The sequence below is a fragment of the Chlamydotis macqueenii genome, chromosome Z (assembly GCF_036417535.1).
Source record: "Chlamydotis macqueenii isolate bChlMac1 chromosome Z, bChlMac1.mat, whole genome shotgun sequence".
In the NCBI taxonomy this organism is placed as follows: Eukaryota; Metazoa; Chordata; class Aves; order Otidiformes; family Otididae; genus Chlamydotis; species Chlamydotis macqueenii.
Genome location: NC_141593.1, coordinates 19,191,299 through 19,207,798, shown reverse-complemented (window position 1 = coordinate 19,207,798; position 16,500 = coordinate 19,191,299).

Here is a 16,500-nt window from a genome sequence, read left to right as displayed (position 1 = left end):
CTACTTACTATCTGAAGAAACACCTTAAACTCTTATGATGGGAACGTAAAAGAGTTAATGAAATCAACAGCACCTTACACAGAGACATTGTTGGTACCAAACTGGCTGAGGTAAGGAGCTACTAAACACTTTTTTTTCCAAGATTAGGAAGTAATAAGGTACTTTACAGTTGCCTCCACAAAGGATTCTGAGTGGAAGAACTGAATTAACTTCCCAGCACTTTGCCAGAATGTAGTGCTGCTTCCTATTTCGTCAGGCCAGAGATTAAAATTACCCCGTGCTGTGCTTCTCTTGCTTGAATGATCATGAAAATGACTGCTTATTTTCCACTGATAATTTCAAAAGTCAGATAAAGGAGAATGTGGAACAAGTGTGTTCTGTGAGCAAGAGGGTGGGTGGGTGTCTCTCTGTACACTGAGAATCTTAGGCAGAGATGCACAGAAGAAAGTGGAGGGAACCAGTAGCCGGCCCAGAGCCCCAGACATGCATGATGCTCTCTTCCTCCTCACCAACTCTTCCCAACGACTTCAGCACAACCTCTGTAGTCTTCTCACCAGAGAACAATCCCAATATCTTTACTGATATTTAGTGCTTTACAGCATATTTAGTGCTTTACTATTATTACTAGAGGTCTCAGATAAACCTTTTTCCATTCCTGGAGATCTCATTTCTACCCTCCCTCTGATTTTCTCTTCTTTTGCCCCTCTCTGGGGAATAAACACTTGGATTTAAGATCTTTGGGGCTGCTACGACACAGCTAAGTCTTCCAAGACAAAGATAACTCAAAAGTGCTACAGTAATTCAAATAACCCATTTAGAAACTGGTCATCTTGGACATCATTCCTGTGGACCATTCTTCTGAAAGACTCAATTCGCAATATTTCACATCAAATGACCACAGCATCAAAACTCTTAATAAGATGAATAATAGAACCTTTGAGGTCACCCTTTCAGTCTTACTGCAGACTCAGTAAGACTTCACCTGCTCACTCTCATGTTTCAAACATTGATTTCACAGACACAAGCATTAGAATCAAATTAATGGTAAACTCTGACAATTCATGATAATTCTACACATAATAAATTTTCTACTCTTAAAAGTAGCCTCTGTAATTTATAACTTACGGAGATAAGGCTTTTTTTCCTTATTTATTATAAATAAAGATATTGCAAATATCAAAGGAGCTTTATGGGTTTGGATTGGCATTCACTGGAGGAGAGAAAAAGACAGGGCTTATATAGTGGGATGATTCCAGTAGATGAAGACTACTGGTTCTGATGGGAGGAGAAGGGGGAAGTATAGTGCATTATAAAGTCGACTGTGGCAGGGGAGGATAGTCAATGACAGTGGATGAGAGGAAGCAAGGTTATACCACCAAAGCAAGTTTAATGTTCTAAGGAAAAAAAAACAATTTGGTTATCATCCTTAAGGCCAGCTTCTTATGCCTGCTGTCACATTAAGTTATGGACAGCTGCAGTAAAAAAATGCATGAGAGGTACAATAAGGGGATAGAACAGGAAAGGCTAGACGTTTTTGTACAGAGAATCCAAGGCAGCTGAGACAAGCTCATGCTAATTTAAATGCCTTTTATTATATATTAGCACAGGCTGCAAAAGATGTGTATGATGAAAAGAAGATGAAAATGAAAAAGCTGGCTTGATTTTCAGATACCCCTACCTCTGTTAGTGCTGAGCACCTATGGAAATGAAAGTGGATGGTCTCTGCTTACAGTTGAGGTTAGATATCTTGTAACAGGACACAGAGTGTGATCATGTCAGGCAGTGGTTATGGAAAGGGGAATGCATGCAAAATGATTATAGGACTATTCAGTAGTATATGATGCTGTTTCTGTCTCTTTAAGCATTTACACTGAGCTTTGCATCCTCACATCTGATCATCTCCACATCATGTCAGTTCCTTCTTGTTATTGTTAATTATAAATAATTAGGTTAGCTTGGGAGGGTGAGTCATGGCACAAGAGGGTATGTGGGAACACGTGGGTTTAGACAGGGGCTCTGGAAAAAGTGAGGGAGCTTTTAACACTAGGAGGAAGGGAAGGTGCTGGAGAACCATGACTCAGGTGAGGGAGCCCTGGGAAGGAAACATGTGGGAGGGCTGGCTGGGGCAGCCAGTGGAGAGGAGATCCTGGGAGGCAGAGGCACTCATTTTGACCCCTCCCCCAAAGCAAACATGTTGTGAAGGAAGTGAAGACGGGGAGGAAGGAGACAGCAAGATGAGGTGCTTGGTGGGGCAGCGGCAGGCAGGCCTCATGGCAGTCCCAGCGGAACTGAGATCAGCTTGGGTCTCGCTTCAGGCTCAGGCTCAGTCCCAGCGGAGGCCTCGCAGCCAGCCCAGGGTTGGGGAGGCCCACTTTCAGCCATCTTTTTGCCAACAGATGAGGGCATGGCTGGGCTGGGGCAGGGAAGAAGAGAGTGGTCTTTGGAGGAGAAAATAATAGTGAATAAAAGCCATAGAGGAAGTGATCCCTTATCAGTCATTAAACGGGAAGAAGTAGTAAGTCAGAACTTGAGTGTCTGGAGCAGGAGAGTGAACGTGAGTATCGTCTCATGAGTTTGTGTCAAAAAAAGCTGGTCGAGACAGCATTTGGAGGGGATGGGAGATGACAGAGAAGACACCCAGCACACTGCGCTAGTGATAAAAGAGGGCATGGACTAGGGGTGAAATACCAAGGGAAGGAAGTGTTGTGATCAGAGAAAAGACAGTGACAAGAATTAAGAAGGGAACAAGTCAAGTGGAGAAGTTCAAAATCCCAGAAAAAAATAGAGCCTTTCCACATTAAATGGAGCTGAGAATAGAATGAAGATATGTGAACTTACTTATTGGTAGCCTGTCCATGTCTGGTGCCATGGGAGCTGAGAGAGCAGAGCTGAAGGGGTCACGCAGAGGATTAGCGATATGAAAGTGAAGGGAGTAGACACAGACAGCGTGATGGCAGGAGGAGAGGGAGTCGGGCAGGACAGGTGAAAGCATGAGGCACACAGGGAGAGTGAATTCCCCTCCACGTAATGCAGAAGCTGCCATGTCAGGAGGCAGCACAATTATTACACACAATATGCATCTCTGAGGAAATTAATTGTGAAGTAAGTGTTTAGAAAATTTTCATGTTCTCAGTAAAACAAAGGATTAACAATGATCCAGTTAGATTAGAGGTGCTAGCACTGGGGACCAGTATTGCAAGACAATGCATTACTCCTCTGAGTCACTTGTTTCGTTCTCACATGGGCCTTTATTATAAACTGCAAATCTTTACCTCTTGATGGTTGCCTGTGGATCATGTGAAATGAGTTGGTGGCTCATTCCTCTTCATACTGAGAAGGTATCCACATTACAAAAATCATCACTGCTAATTACAAGCCATTTGCACTAATTGGTATCCTTGCTGGAAGTCTTCAGAGGGAAGAAGGCTAATGACTAAACAACAGGCATGGCAACTAAAACACCCAGTTTCCATGAAGCTAGCCTCCTGACTCATCAGGGACTATGTGGGGTGGGTGACTGGGGATACGGTGGTTGTTGCCTGAGGTGTGTGAGATATGGGTGGCCTTTTTAGAACTGACCACTGATTTTCTGAGCTTAAGCTTTCAGCAGTGATGAGGATTTGTGACTTTTGTATGCTGTACTTGTTCTGTACTGCTACTTGCAATGGAAAGAGCTTCCCACCTCCAAGTATTTTGCCATGGTTTATTTTCTGACTTTTTGGTTGTTGCTGCTTTCATCTGATTGCCCATCATCTGCATAAATGACAAAGTAAATAACTTCTGTTTTCTAATTTATCCACAGTAAGTGAAATTAGTGTCTTAATAGTTCGCTTCTTTTGCTTCAAGTTTCCCTTTCCAGAGAGTCTCAGATATAGAAGCATAGTAGAAAGTCATTGTAACTGTCCATCCTTCAATGAGGAGAGTAAAATGAAAAAAACAAACAAACACACAAACAAAAAACACTAAGCCTCCTGCCTCCTGGTTTTACTAGTTACTGGCTAACTTTGCATGACACAGCATCTGTGTAACTGGAGAAGTAGGGGGAAAAACCCACATATTAGTTAACCTAAGTAATAGCAAGAGCAAATATACCACACAGCAGGAGCCTTAATGTCTCCTGTGTATCCAAATATCACAAATTTGGCATAGAGAACTCAGATAATCTGAAACATTTGGAATAGACAAGCAGCATGACAGTTTATGGGATAAAAAGGTTTCAGGGAGGTGTGTGGAAATTGGAAATACAGTTACCTGAAAAGAGTAACAACTCAGCAACATGAAACAGGGTCCTTGCCCAAAATGAGAATCTGTAGCATCACTGTCTCTGTGACTCATGGTCTCCTTTCCCTTCTTGAACGTTGTATCCACCCAACTCATACTTGGAATGCTGAAGGTACATCCATTTTGTAAAAGTAAAACAGAGCTCAGAGGGAATTTCTTTATCAGTTTGAGATGTCTTTCTCCAGTGTTTCTTAAATGTTCAGAGCTCTTACTGGCATCAATTGCTCCTCCTCTTGCTCAGCATTTCTCCTAATCAAGTCCTGGGATCTCAAAGTAGGAACCTGGAGGATGAGGAACTTGCAACTAGTGATGACCTTGCTTTTGGGATACGACAAAAAAAAAAAAAAAAGCAACCAAACCCATGAAAGCATCCTATAGACAGACATGGCATTTTGTACTTAACTCTGATTCTTTCCACAAACAGTGGATATATGCTGTGGACTTTTTGAAACTAGGGTCTCAGAGAAACAGAGTGATCCTGTAATTATGTGACTAGTTTATGTCGTATGAATAACCTTTGTTCTACCATTTCCTAAGGCTGAGTATTGGACATGGCAGTTGTAATTATGTTCAATAGCAGAGGTTTATAAAAGCAGTTTTTTAACAGATTTGGACTCTGCTAAACTAGAAAATGAAGGAAAAAAGTAATCAATGTATTGTCTGCTATTTCAAAGACTTTTAGAAATTTCATTAAATTAATTCTCTCTTTGATAGCCTAAAGAAATATGATTTTCACATATGTAATTTCAATAATGGTTATAAAAGGCTCTCTGAGTTTGCTAGAGAGAATGGATCAGTTTTCCAATATTCTCTATTAGTGAACAGATGTAAAACAACCATAAAACACTAAGTCCTTTAAATCTCATGCTTTCAAGAATGCTTACAAAGTAAGATTATAGCAGACACAGAGAACAAGTAGAATGATTCTACCTAATATTATATAGGAGTGAGTAAATCCATAACATAATTTTAAGTTAAATTTAGAAGACACGTTGTACAAATTGCAGCACATATTTGACTTCTTTTTTGAACAGAAAAAGAAATGTAAAGAAGTTTTATAATTTTGGCTGAAGACTTACTGGTCTCATTTTAAGTGGGAATCTCTTTCTTTGTCTATGATGAATGTTTCCCTAAAATAAAGGAATGTAAAAACATTACCTAATTTACATGGAATAGACACTCCTTACTGCTTTAGGTGCTTATATGGATAAATCATGCTCGCCTGGGTTGCATTAGCAGTTCCACTGATATCAGGAGAACTGCACTGACAAAGAGAAGCTGTATTTGTTGCCAGTACTCTCATTAGATAAGGGCCTGAGATAGCAGATCTTTTGGAATGTGACTACTGCTGATGATTTCTAGGGGTAGCTAAGTGCCTTGCTGAAGAGGAAGGACGTAAGATCCCTTCTGCTGAGGGACTTGCTAAGCAGCTGCTACCAATGCCTGCTGTCCTTTGCAAAACCCTTCTGATTTCAGGAAACGTTCAGACAGGCACAAGGACCTGAGTTAGTATCTCCTGTTGCAGCAGTGTGAACTAATTATAGACATAGAGTAATTGTTGACTAATAAGGCGGTGAGGAATGACAGAAGGAACAACAATAAGATTATGTGGTCACTTGGCAAGGGACGGTGCTTGGTATAATGCAGTTTAAGGGGGTTTGTTTGTTGTTTTATTCTAATTAGGGTGTATGTCCTATTTGGCTAATGTTATTAAGGAATTGTGAAAGGAGTGCATCTAGGGGACGGACTTTAGAGAATTCAGGACAGTGAACTTGTAGAACGACTCAGGACAGGCACTCTGTGCAGAGGGCATGGTGTAGAAAAAACAGAGATAGCTGTTGGACCAAAATACAGAGGCTGTTGGCATTGGCGAAGTAGGGGACACAGGCCGTTAGGTCACACACCTGGGTAACAGGACACAGCAAAGAGGTGACATAGCCTGACCTGACACCACTAAGATCAGTGAACCATTAACCTACATAAAAAGCATGATCAAGTTCAGAGACTTTCTTTTGAGAAAATGTCTCCATAGGCAGAAGCAGACAGGCATGAACTCACACTCCTTTTGCTCCAAGCTGATCAGCAAGCATCTTTGGTCCTCATACCTGTCATCCTAAACACACCCTGAAAAGGGACAGCTTCACTATGGTGTAGCTTTATGGCTTGTGGCTGGAGCTAGCTTACGCTCAGGCTGCTTGGAATGGGCAGTGGTGATCACACCTACTGTGCCCATCTGTGTAAACATACTGACTTTGCCACTAACTCTGAAATCTTCCATCCCGGATCTAGGGTATTTTCATGTGGTGTTTAAATTTGCAACAAATGGGTAATTCTAAACATGTCCTCTGAAGTGTGAATTTCCGTTCACGCATACCACACACACTCTTTGAAGTGTGCTCCCTCCTACTCCTGGCCAGTAGCATGGCTTGAATATGCAGTGGAGGAGCTCTAGAGCAAAGATTCAAAGTCTGGCTTGTGAAGAGCTGGTTTCTGAGCATGATATTAGTGGTTGGAACTATGTGCCTTGGGAGAACTACTGCAAAACTTGCCATCTCTTGTGAGGCATGAGACTTGCCCCTTTTGAGCTATGGAAGGTGGTAATAGCTACTTGTACTTGATCTGTTTCGTGAATGCCCCTGGCTTTTACTAGCCCTCCTAATTTTGGACTCTTTTTTCTTTTTTTTTTTTTTTACCCAAGCATGAAAAGCTGATGTGGATGTGTCACACAGGCAATGTCCAAAATTCCTGGGAAGACATTCTATCTGATAATATAAGTTCATACTCAGGTGCAAATTCCAGATAAACTGTTACCTTTCTGAGCTGGTTTCTGCGCTAGGTCTGCTGACTCTCTCTTCAAAGCCTCCTGGGATATTTTGCTCTTTTCAATGCCAAAGCACAAGTTAAATGGAAGTTAGTCTGTCTGAACATGCCTCCATTTCATTTTTCTACTGAAGGAATGTTGTCTTATTAAGACAATTTAAGAAAGCTGGTTTAAAGATAGAGAGAAATTGTCTTTTTATATCAAAGCTGTTAGACATTTACAAGTGTTCAAGTGTGAGTTATATGAACAAACATACGCTGCTGTACACACACAGCAAGCCTGACTCTTTGGATTTATTCTATGGGAACTATAGTTAACTCTGGATCAGTCTGCTCTGCATCAGTTAGGGAAATGTGTCAGAAAAGTAGCCAGTTACTGCAAAAATACAAGAAAAAGCCTCTCTCATGTGCTGGGGTTTTTTTTTGTTTGTTTGTTTTTTTTTCACTTTATACTAAGTAGGACCTGGTCATTTAATACAGAACATCCTATTACTGTATAGGACGACTTGAGAAGCATCGCTGACATCCTGCCTTTTCTGTCTTTCTTTATCAGCTGCTTTCCTTGCCATCTCAGCTGATTCGTACTTTGGTATCTTATTCTTTAGTCTTTGTAGTTTGCCTACAAAGAGATCACACACCTCTGGTGTGAATGTGCATGTCTTTGGCTTCCCCTTCATTTGACCTTGCTGGAGTTCCTCAGAAAACACTGGATTTGTTTGCCTGTTTCTTTGCTCTGCTTTGCTAGTATTGGAAGTAGAACTGGATCAGTGCAGATTATAAGTTAGAAAATCTTTCCCTGCTAAATGTGGCTTATAAATACTATGTGCAGCAAAATATGAAATTATAATAAGAAAACTAAAATCTCATTAATTAGAGAAAAAGTGATGCCACTCAGAGATACATTTTAGAACTCTTTATCTTTATGCAGGTTAAAAAGGAAGATACATTTTTCACAGAGTGGGCAAACATTTTTGGTTCCTATAGGAAATGCCATTAAACAAACAAAATTGAGACATTCAAATTCATTATTCTCTTTTGAAAATCTAAGAATGTTGTCATTATGCTACTAGATAATCTAACACTTCTAACACATTGTTCTGCTTATCTGCAGCTACTCAGCTAGAATATTTACCAGTTAAATATTTCCCATTTTCTTTTTGTGGTTTGTGCTTCTACTCTATTTTCCAAATTAATTTTGTATTGAAATTGAAGACATTAAATCCACTTAGCTACTTTCTCTATTTCAGTTTTTATTCTTTCTCACAAAATATAGTGTAATTTATTTTTTGTTTACCCCATGAAAGAGCAAGAATTAATGCTGCTCTCAAAAATGAAATGTCTTATCCATCTCCTATTTGCGTGAATCTACAGAAGCAGGTTATATGTAGAAAGCGGAAAAAAATACCCTGATACTCTGTGGCCAAGTAAAACTGAAGAGTTAAATTCTGACACCTTTGTCTCCTTGAGGTATGTCAGTTTTGATTGGGATTGCATGGCCATTTCCTGCATGATGGAGGTGGTGATGATTTCTGTGACCTTTTCATATCCTTTGTAGGTAATTTAGGGAAGTTCATCTGTGTGAGGGATTTCAGGGATGGTCCGTGTAGGGCCACTGTGGGAAATTACAAGCTTAAGAGTGGGCGTTGTGGAATACCACAGTGTCCCACCTACGGACCACGCGGTGGCATGTGTGAGGAATTTCAGTGATGGTCCGTGTAGGGCTACTGTGGGAAATTACAAGCTGCACACAGCTGTGAGAACGCCACCTTGGAGAGAGGAGCTAGGAGGGTTGTTATTGAGCAGGATGTTGTCGCTATCCGGGAACCGCTGTTAGACAGCAGGGCACGTACTTGGCAGGCCTTGCTGCATGTGCTGGCCATGCGTGCATCAGCACCTGGGCAGTACTCTTCCACTGAATCTGCTGAGGGTGTAAACAGAGGCGGCTCAGAGCAGAGGGAGAGAGAAAGGACCCAGAGCTCACTCTACGAACAACAGGGGACGCCCTGAAGGTGCTGCGCCTACCTCCCTTCTCTGCTCTGACCCTGCTGATCATCATCATCCTGCTTGGTGGTGTCTCCGGCTTAGTTGGGTTGGTAAGACTCTCATAAAGGGAAAACAATAGGCTAGTAACTGCTTATGCTAGGAACTGTAACTCCTTATGCTAGGAACTGTAACTGCTTATGCAAGGCTATAATAGAGCAATAAATACTGTTGTGCTTTTAAATATCATATGTTGGGTGAACTTTGTGCATAGGAATCCTATGAACTGGTTACATCATCTAGAAGAACAGTGAAGAACTCTTACAGAATAAATGAGATGCCTTGCTGTCTACTGTGGGAACACACTGCCCCCTCACTTTAAACTGTTTGGTCTGTTTGTTGGATTCTTAAAATGTATTTTATATAGCATCATCCAAATAAAACCTGTAGGCCAGTGCAAGGTTTCTGTATTTCGATATTCAAATAGTTAATTCACAGATTAAATTGAAGTTTAGAGTGTGCTCCTCAGCAACGGAGCCATTTTGCATGAGGGACCAAGCTGTAGTAGTATAATAGTGAAGAAGAAAGTTTAGGCATTTTAAAATTAGTTGATAAGATTGTGGCATATACTGAGCAGATTTCAGGAATAGGTTGAAAAGGAACACAGTGCTTACTGATCTCCCAGTGAGGCTAGGGAGGCATGCCGTGTGTGCCACGTCTTACAGCCTCCCTTCCCAGGCCCCTTCTGGCAATTCTCTGAGATCTTTCCCTTGCTGTACATGTACTCTGAGGACACTTGTACATGCACCCTATTAACTCACAGTTGGCTAACCAAAGAGGATTTCTCCCACTGGGAATAGATCCTTAAATATTCTTGCTGGGCATAAAGGCAATGACAGGATTATTTTTTTCCTTTTTTTTTCCAGTTAGGAAAAAAATTCCCAGTCATAGGAATACTCCAAATTCTTTCCCAGCTTAGGCATACATATGATATTAGTAGTGTAAAGAAGTGTTTTTAGACTTGAGGTCTGTTAAAGTCTGTTTATCTGCAAAAGGAAATTGTGGCACAAGATTAATTTTTCGTATAGATTTGAAAGTACCAAGGGGATTTCAGCAGGAATTCGGGAAAGATTGCTGGCTCATGTCTCAACAGTTTTACAGGACTTTACCTTTAGATCACTCATAAACTGTTGTTTATTTAATATTTTCTTACATTCAGGCTCTTCAGAAAATTTCCTTTAAGTTCACACATAAACACATTGGCTGCATCAGACCTGCCTGTTAAAGTTTCTAACTGCTCTGCAAGGTCCTTGTAGGACACTGGCCTAGTAGAAGAAGTCATGGTTCACATGGCACTATCAAGTAACATTTATTTAAGTAATACTGGTAAGCAAGTTTCTTAACATGAGCTTTTGCAGGACTTGAAGTACTTTCAAAGTGATACTAGATATTAATGTTACACTTTTGGTGTTTAAATGCAAATCTGTCTTAGATTCAAGGGTGGGAAAGTAAAACTTTTCTGCACTCTGCTGGGTTCCATAAATAAAACAATGTCATGAATGAGCAGGTGCTTTTCTAGTCTGTATAAATACTTTGGTGAAGTTTAAGGTGTTAGAACAATGTAATAGTTTCATTTATTTATTTTTATCCAACTGATTTACAGGGCAAGGCTCAAGATGTCTTTCTCCTGTTGCCCACCCAGAAAAGAATGTATTTCCATGTGTGTGAATTTCAAGTAGGTGGATTCCCTTTCTGTGACAGAATAATCTTTATTATTGTAGAGGATTCTCAGATTCTTTGAAAGGTACCTGCGCTTTTAAAAGTGAAAATTCCTTTTTTTTAATTTTTTTTTTTTCAATGCAAACTAGTAAAAAGCTAACTTTATTCTAGGAAATACCATGGTTCAGGGAAAAGAGTCAGCTGTACCTGCCCGTAAGCCTCTGTCACACATACAGATCTAAAGAATATATAAACAGAGTCTTAGAAAAATTTAGGATGGAAGAGACTTCTGTAGTCCATCTAGTCCAACCTCCTGCACCTAGCAAGACAAATTTAATATGTGGACCAGTTTGCTTAGGACCTTGTCCACTCCAATTTTGGAACTCTGCAAGGATAGAGATCTCACACTGTTAAGCACTGTTCCAGTGCTTAACCACACTGATTGTGAATAATTTTCTCCCTTGCATACAACCACAGTTTCACTTGTTGTAGCTCTTGTCATTTTGTTGTACATGTCTGAAAGAGTCTGACTCTGTCTTCTCTATAATCCTTCAGATAGCGGAAGACTGCAGCTAAATTCCCCTTTAGCCACTCCCTCTTGAAAACCAAGCCACTCCCCCAGTTTGTCATCCATGAACTTGCTGGAGGTGCAGTTCATCCCATGGTCCCTGTCTTTGATGAAGATTTTAAACATATTGGCCCCCACATCAGCCCCTGAGGAATGCTACTTCTAACTATCAATTATACTTTCAATGGTAAACCACTGCAATGGTAAACCTCTGCTTACTAACCAGCTCTTCAGCCACGTTGCTGCTTACTTATCCAAAACTTATCCTCAATTTTGCTGTAAATGTGCCGTGGAAGGCCAAACCAAATCCTTGCCAAAGTCGAGGTAAACAACATCCACTGCTCTCCCCTCATCTGCAGAGCCAGTAATTTCTACAGAGATAACAATCAGATTGGTGATGCGTGATTTGCCTTTGGCAAATCCAAGCTGGCCAGTCCCACTATGTTGAACAAGAATATTATCCCACGCTGAATTGTAAAAGCAGCTACAAGAGACTTGCATAAAGGTTCCTGGATGCTAGCTAGCATGGTTTCTTCCCCTTCCTGACAGTCAGATAATGTAACATACATGTTATGCTGCTAACGGACAGGAAATAGTCTTATCTGTTGTCTGGTATGCCTCCTCAACTTTCTCTAGTTATAGACTGCTCAAGCATTCTTGAGTGTGGAGGATCATACACAAGCCATGCTGGTGGACCATGCTCCAATGTGTTACAATATTATTATGAAGAGATTTTTCTAGTTTATGGAAGTAACAAACAGCTTGTCCAGTCTATACTATACCTGACAGTCCATTCTGCTAGTGAAGGATAAAATAGTTCTTAGGAGAAGGAAAGTTCTCCCTCAGTGGGTACAAAGTTAGCAGATGAAGTCAGAAGGTAAACTTGTGATAGATGTAACTTTGGTTCATATCTGATGTTGGACTGATGGTCAACACTCTGGTCTTTCTTGGCTTATTGAGTTATTGGCACAGGGAGGAAGCTACTGGCAGAAAGGCTGCTGTAGGCAACTGCCTTGAAGAGGGGTTTCAGACCACTTAACCTTTAAAAAACCAGAACCACTTCTTCACAGATTGGGGAAACCTGTCCAAGGCCTTCGGGAGTACAAAGTTTAATACTTGTCCTTCTTGATATTTATTCTGGTTTGGCAAGCTTTTATGCCTCATTTGGCAGAGCTTCTTGGAAGTGCCTTGTCCTGATGCTTATCCTGGGACTATGGATCCCATTTGTGGTAAACAGCTAACAGTTAAACACTTCAGTGCTCAGTATTTTATTGTTTTAATCTATTTCAGAGTTGCCACCTTCAGACTTCTTTGGACCTTTTTTGCTGATTGGACTTTTTGAAGCGATTAAAAAACTTGCATCTCATTTTTGTGTTTTAGTGGTTCAAGCTTGAAATAAACATTCACTGTATGATGAGATACTAATTTCATTTGTCAGCTTGCTACTGACTTTTCAGCCTCTTGCTGTAGAGGAAGGCTTGGTTTTTATTTTAGTTGGTACACGGAAATTACAAAATCAGGAATTTGAAAGTCTTTTAATAAGCATTGCTATGAGTGTTATAACAAGCGTTGTACTTATAAACCAAGGATGTTAAGTGCTATATTTCCAAGGTAAAATCTACTGTAGCATCATGTTGTCTGTGAAGATGGTTTTGATGTTCTGTCCAGTATAAGCATCTGTTATTTAACAGCCTGAATCTTTCAGAATTTCCCTGCTGTTTAAATTAACAATTTTCAATAGTAATGCTGCAAATATATTGATTATTTTCTTCCTAAAAAACTTTATTTTTTTTTTGGTTCTTTTTCCCACTGAAGTACATTTATTCATTAGAAAAATGTAAGCCACCTCATGTTTTACCTCAGCTTTTTAGAGCAGATTTACATATTTGACAGTTCCCTTGTGCCAAACCGACCTCAGCATGAATAATGAAGAGTGTCACAGTAAGGTAATTCTTTACAGTAGCAACACCAATATGGTACTTTTCCACCTTCCCTGACCCATTTACCACTGTCTTCTCCTACATCTTTCCGTAGCCATACTTGGAATCTAAATGAAAATTATATGTTATTAAGTGAGAGGCCATTTGTCATTTTTTACTTTATAGAAGATAAACCAACCCCTCTTCTGATGTAAGTGTTGCAAATTGAGTGAAAGAAATATAATTTTCTGTCTGTCATACTTAGTACTATGATTATTTCAGTGCTCAGGACATAGAAATAGGGAAAATGTTTAAAGAACATAGCTAGAATTACTCCTTCAATATTCTTTACTGACATTAGTCCAAATTGTGAAATATTTCTCAGATTTTAGTCTGCCTTTCTCCAGCCAAACTCCTAGTGAAAAACAGAGCGGATATAAAGAGTACACTACTCTTACTAGGTATAAAATGTAGATTTTCAATGTGAATTTTGCATAGTAAGGGAGATTTAGAAAGAAAGGTTCCTCTTTTGGAAAAGCTGGGATTTGAACCTGTGCCTGGTGCACTTGTTATGCAAGACTCTTAAGACTACTGTGATGGCTCAGATCAGAAGGGAACTGAACTAATCTGTGTTTGTTTTATAAGCATCCTATCTATCATTTAAGCTATATACGTAATACTTAATAACGACATAGATTTGATGAGTAAACAAACAGTCTGTTTTATTTTTTCAATATGTGGTGTTAGTCTCAGGACAGATCTAACTTCTGAAACCAACAATTTCAAGTATCACAACTAATTTGTTCCCCTTGACACAGGTACTCATAGATGAGTACACAGAAAGCAACAAGGTACTTTAAGTCAACACATGCTATTCTGAATTAATTATAAAACGCAAAGGGGAAAAAAATATTGAATTTTTTAAATACCTAATACTTTCAGGAACTGATACAGGAAGGAAACTGTTAGCAAAGGTTGTAGACAGTAGGACTGGAAAAAGAATGTAGCCTACTTACTTACATAATCTGATTTTTAGGGATGTAAAGGTTGTAGCAGGGGCAAAAGGAGAAGTAAATACTAACTACTCTGAAAATGTAATTGCTTTTTTGCACAGGCAGTGGGAAAACACCAATTTATGTGTACATTTAATGTCAACAGAGCACCATGGCAAAAGGTTTTGATTGAAGTGGTGAAGTCCTGTGTTTGAAAATTGTGTGTGAGGATTTAATTTCATTTACATTCTTCTATGAATGTTAAATGAGTATACAATCTTATTTTAAAGTATAATGATAAATATGCAAATACACTTTTTGTTCTTCTCGAAAGTAATTGAACATCCTATTGCTGTGTTCTGGGCTAACACAATGTGAATATCTAATGCAGGAGTTCATGCACTCTTTTATTCAAACAACACAGTCTGGACACTGCTTATTTGGAATGAAACCAGGCCTGGCACAGATCAGCTCCTTGATCTTCCTAGTGCTGCACTGGGCGCAGTTCCTGGCTGGCTACAGTGGAATGTCAGTCCCTTTACTACATAAAAGAGTAGGTGAAGCATCAGTGAAAAAAAACCAATAATGTTACTGTATAGAAGCTGTAGAACAGCTGGGACAACTCTAAGCCAACTCATCTACCAGCTGCTAGCAAAGGAAGCATCTTGCAGGTAGCCACAAGATGCTGTAATCTAGGCTTGGGGCTGTTGTGCTCCAGTTCTGCATTGCCACTTCCAATCTGTTGGATGCTGTGGGAACAGATGACAAAGAGCAGCCTGGGAGCGGCTTCGCTTGACACTGCTGGTTAAGCTGACTTCTGATTGCTTCCCAGAATGCAGGAAGCACCAAAACAAATAGGTTAATCTCTCTATTTTTTAAATTCTGGAAGAGCATAGGCTATAATTTCTGAATGGTACTAAAGAGAGAGGATAACTAAGTGCCTTGTCAGTGACCAGGACTGGCAGATTGTTTCACCTGACTGCTTTACCCTTTCCTCAGGATTAGCAGTTCCTAGCCCAGTCCTCAGATTTCTTCTTTCTATTGTTAAAGCAATATAACAAATTTAAGGTAATACATTTATTTGTCTCACATGCTTGAAGTATAAATTAGCTGCTCTAGATGAAGAGCTGGGCAATTAAATTGTTTATTTGATGTTGTGTGTTGTATTTTTAAATTGACATTTGACAATTAGCTTTGAAAAATTCATTTTGTCAGAAACACTTCAATCCATATGTGATTTACTTATAATACACCTATGGTGTCTCTGCTATGTATTTCAAGCACCCTCTGGGAATGGACACATTTTCTTTAACTTCTGTTCAACAGTACACTATGACTTTTTTTTCCTCATTGTATTGCACTGTCTAGAAATATCTTTCAATATTTTTTCTCCTGATTGCTTTATTCTCTTATACCCTTAGTACTGCATTTCTCAGCTAACTGATTTGACAGTTCATGAAAAGGAACTGAAACTAACAAGCTCATGTTATTTCACCAGATTTTACTCTCTGCAGAACACTGTGAAAAAGATGCCCCATTTTCTCCTCTTCCCAGGATTAAAGGCCAATAAAATAAGAATCCTGAAACTATCACTAATTTGTAGTGATTTCTGTAGGCCAGAGATGCTTCTGTTTATATATTCCTTTACAATTTGCTGCCTCTTTGATAAAGACTTTCCTGGCTTGGTATAAAATAAATTATTGACAAACAAATTTCATTATTGAAACCAAACACAAATATAGCAATTTGTATAGAAATACTACAAGTTACTAACACGGTTAATTTGTTTTCAGTGATCCAGATGCAGATACACCCTTTGGCTGACAAGGTCAAAGCTGCTTCATGGTGCAGCATGCCATCTTCCACATCTATGCAGTTCCTCTTGCCCTCTCATTCACCCGTATCATCAACACAGTCAAAGACTACATTTCCATCAGTGTTTCCTGTGTCTTACAGGAGTTTTGTAGGCCATGCTAAGTGGTCTGAAGGACTGTGCTTGTTTTCTACACAGATTTAGATGATCAAAGAATCATAGAATAGTTTGGGTTGGAAGGGACCTTTAAAGGTCATCTAGTCCAACCACCCTGCAAGGAGCAGGGACATCTCCAACTTGATCAGGTTGCTCAGAGCCTCGTCCAACCTGGCCTTGAATATTTCAGGGATGAGGCATCTGCCATCTGTCTGGGCAACCTGTTCCAGTGTTCCACCACCCTCATTGTAA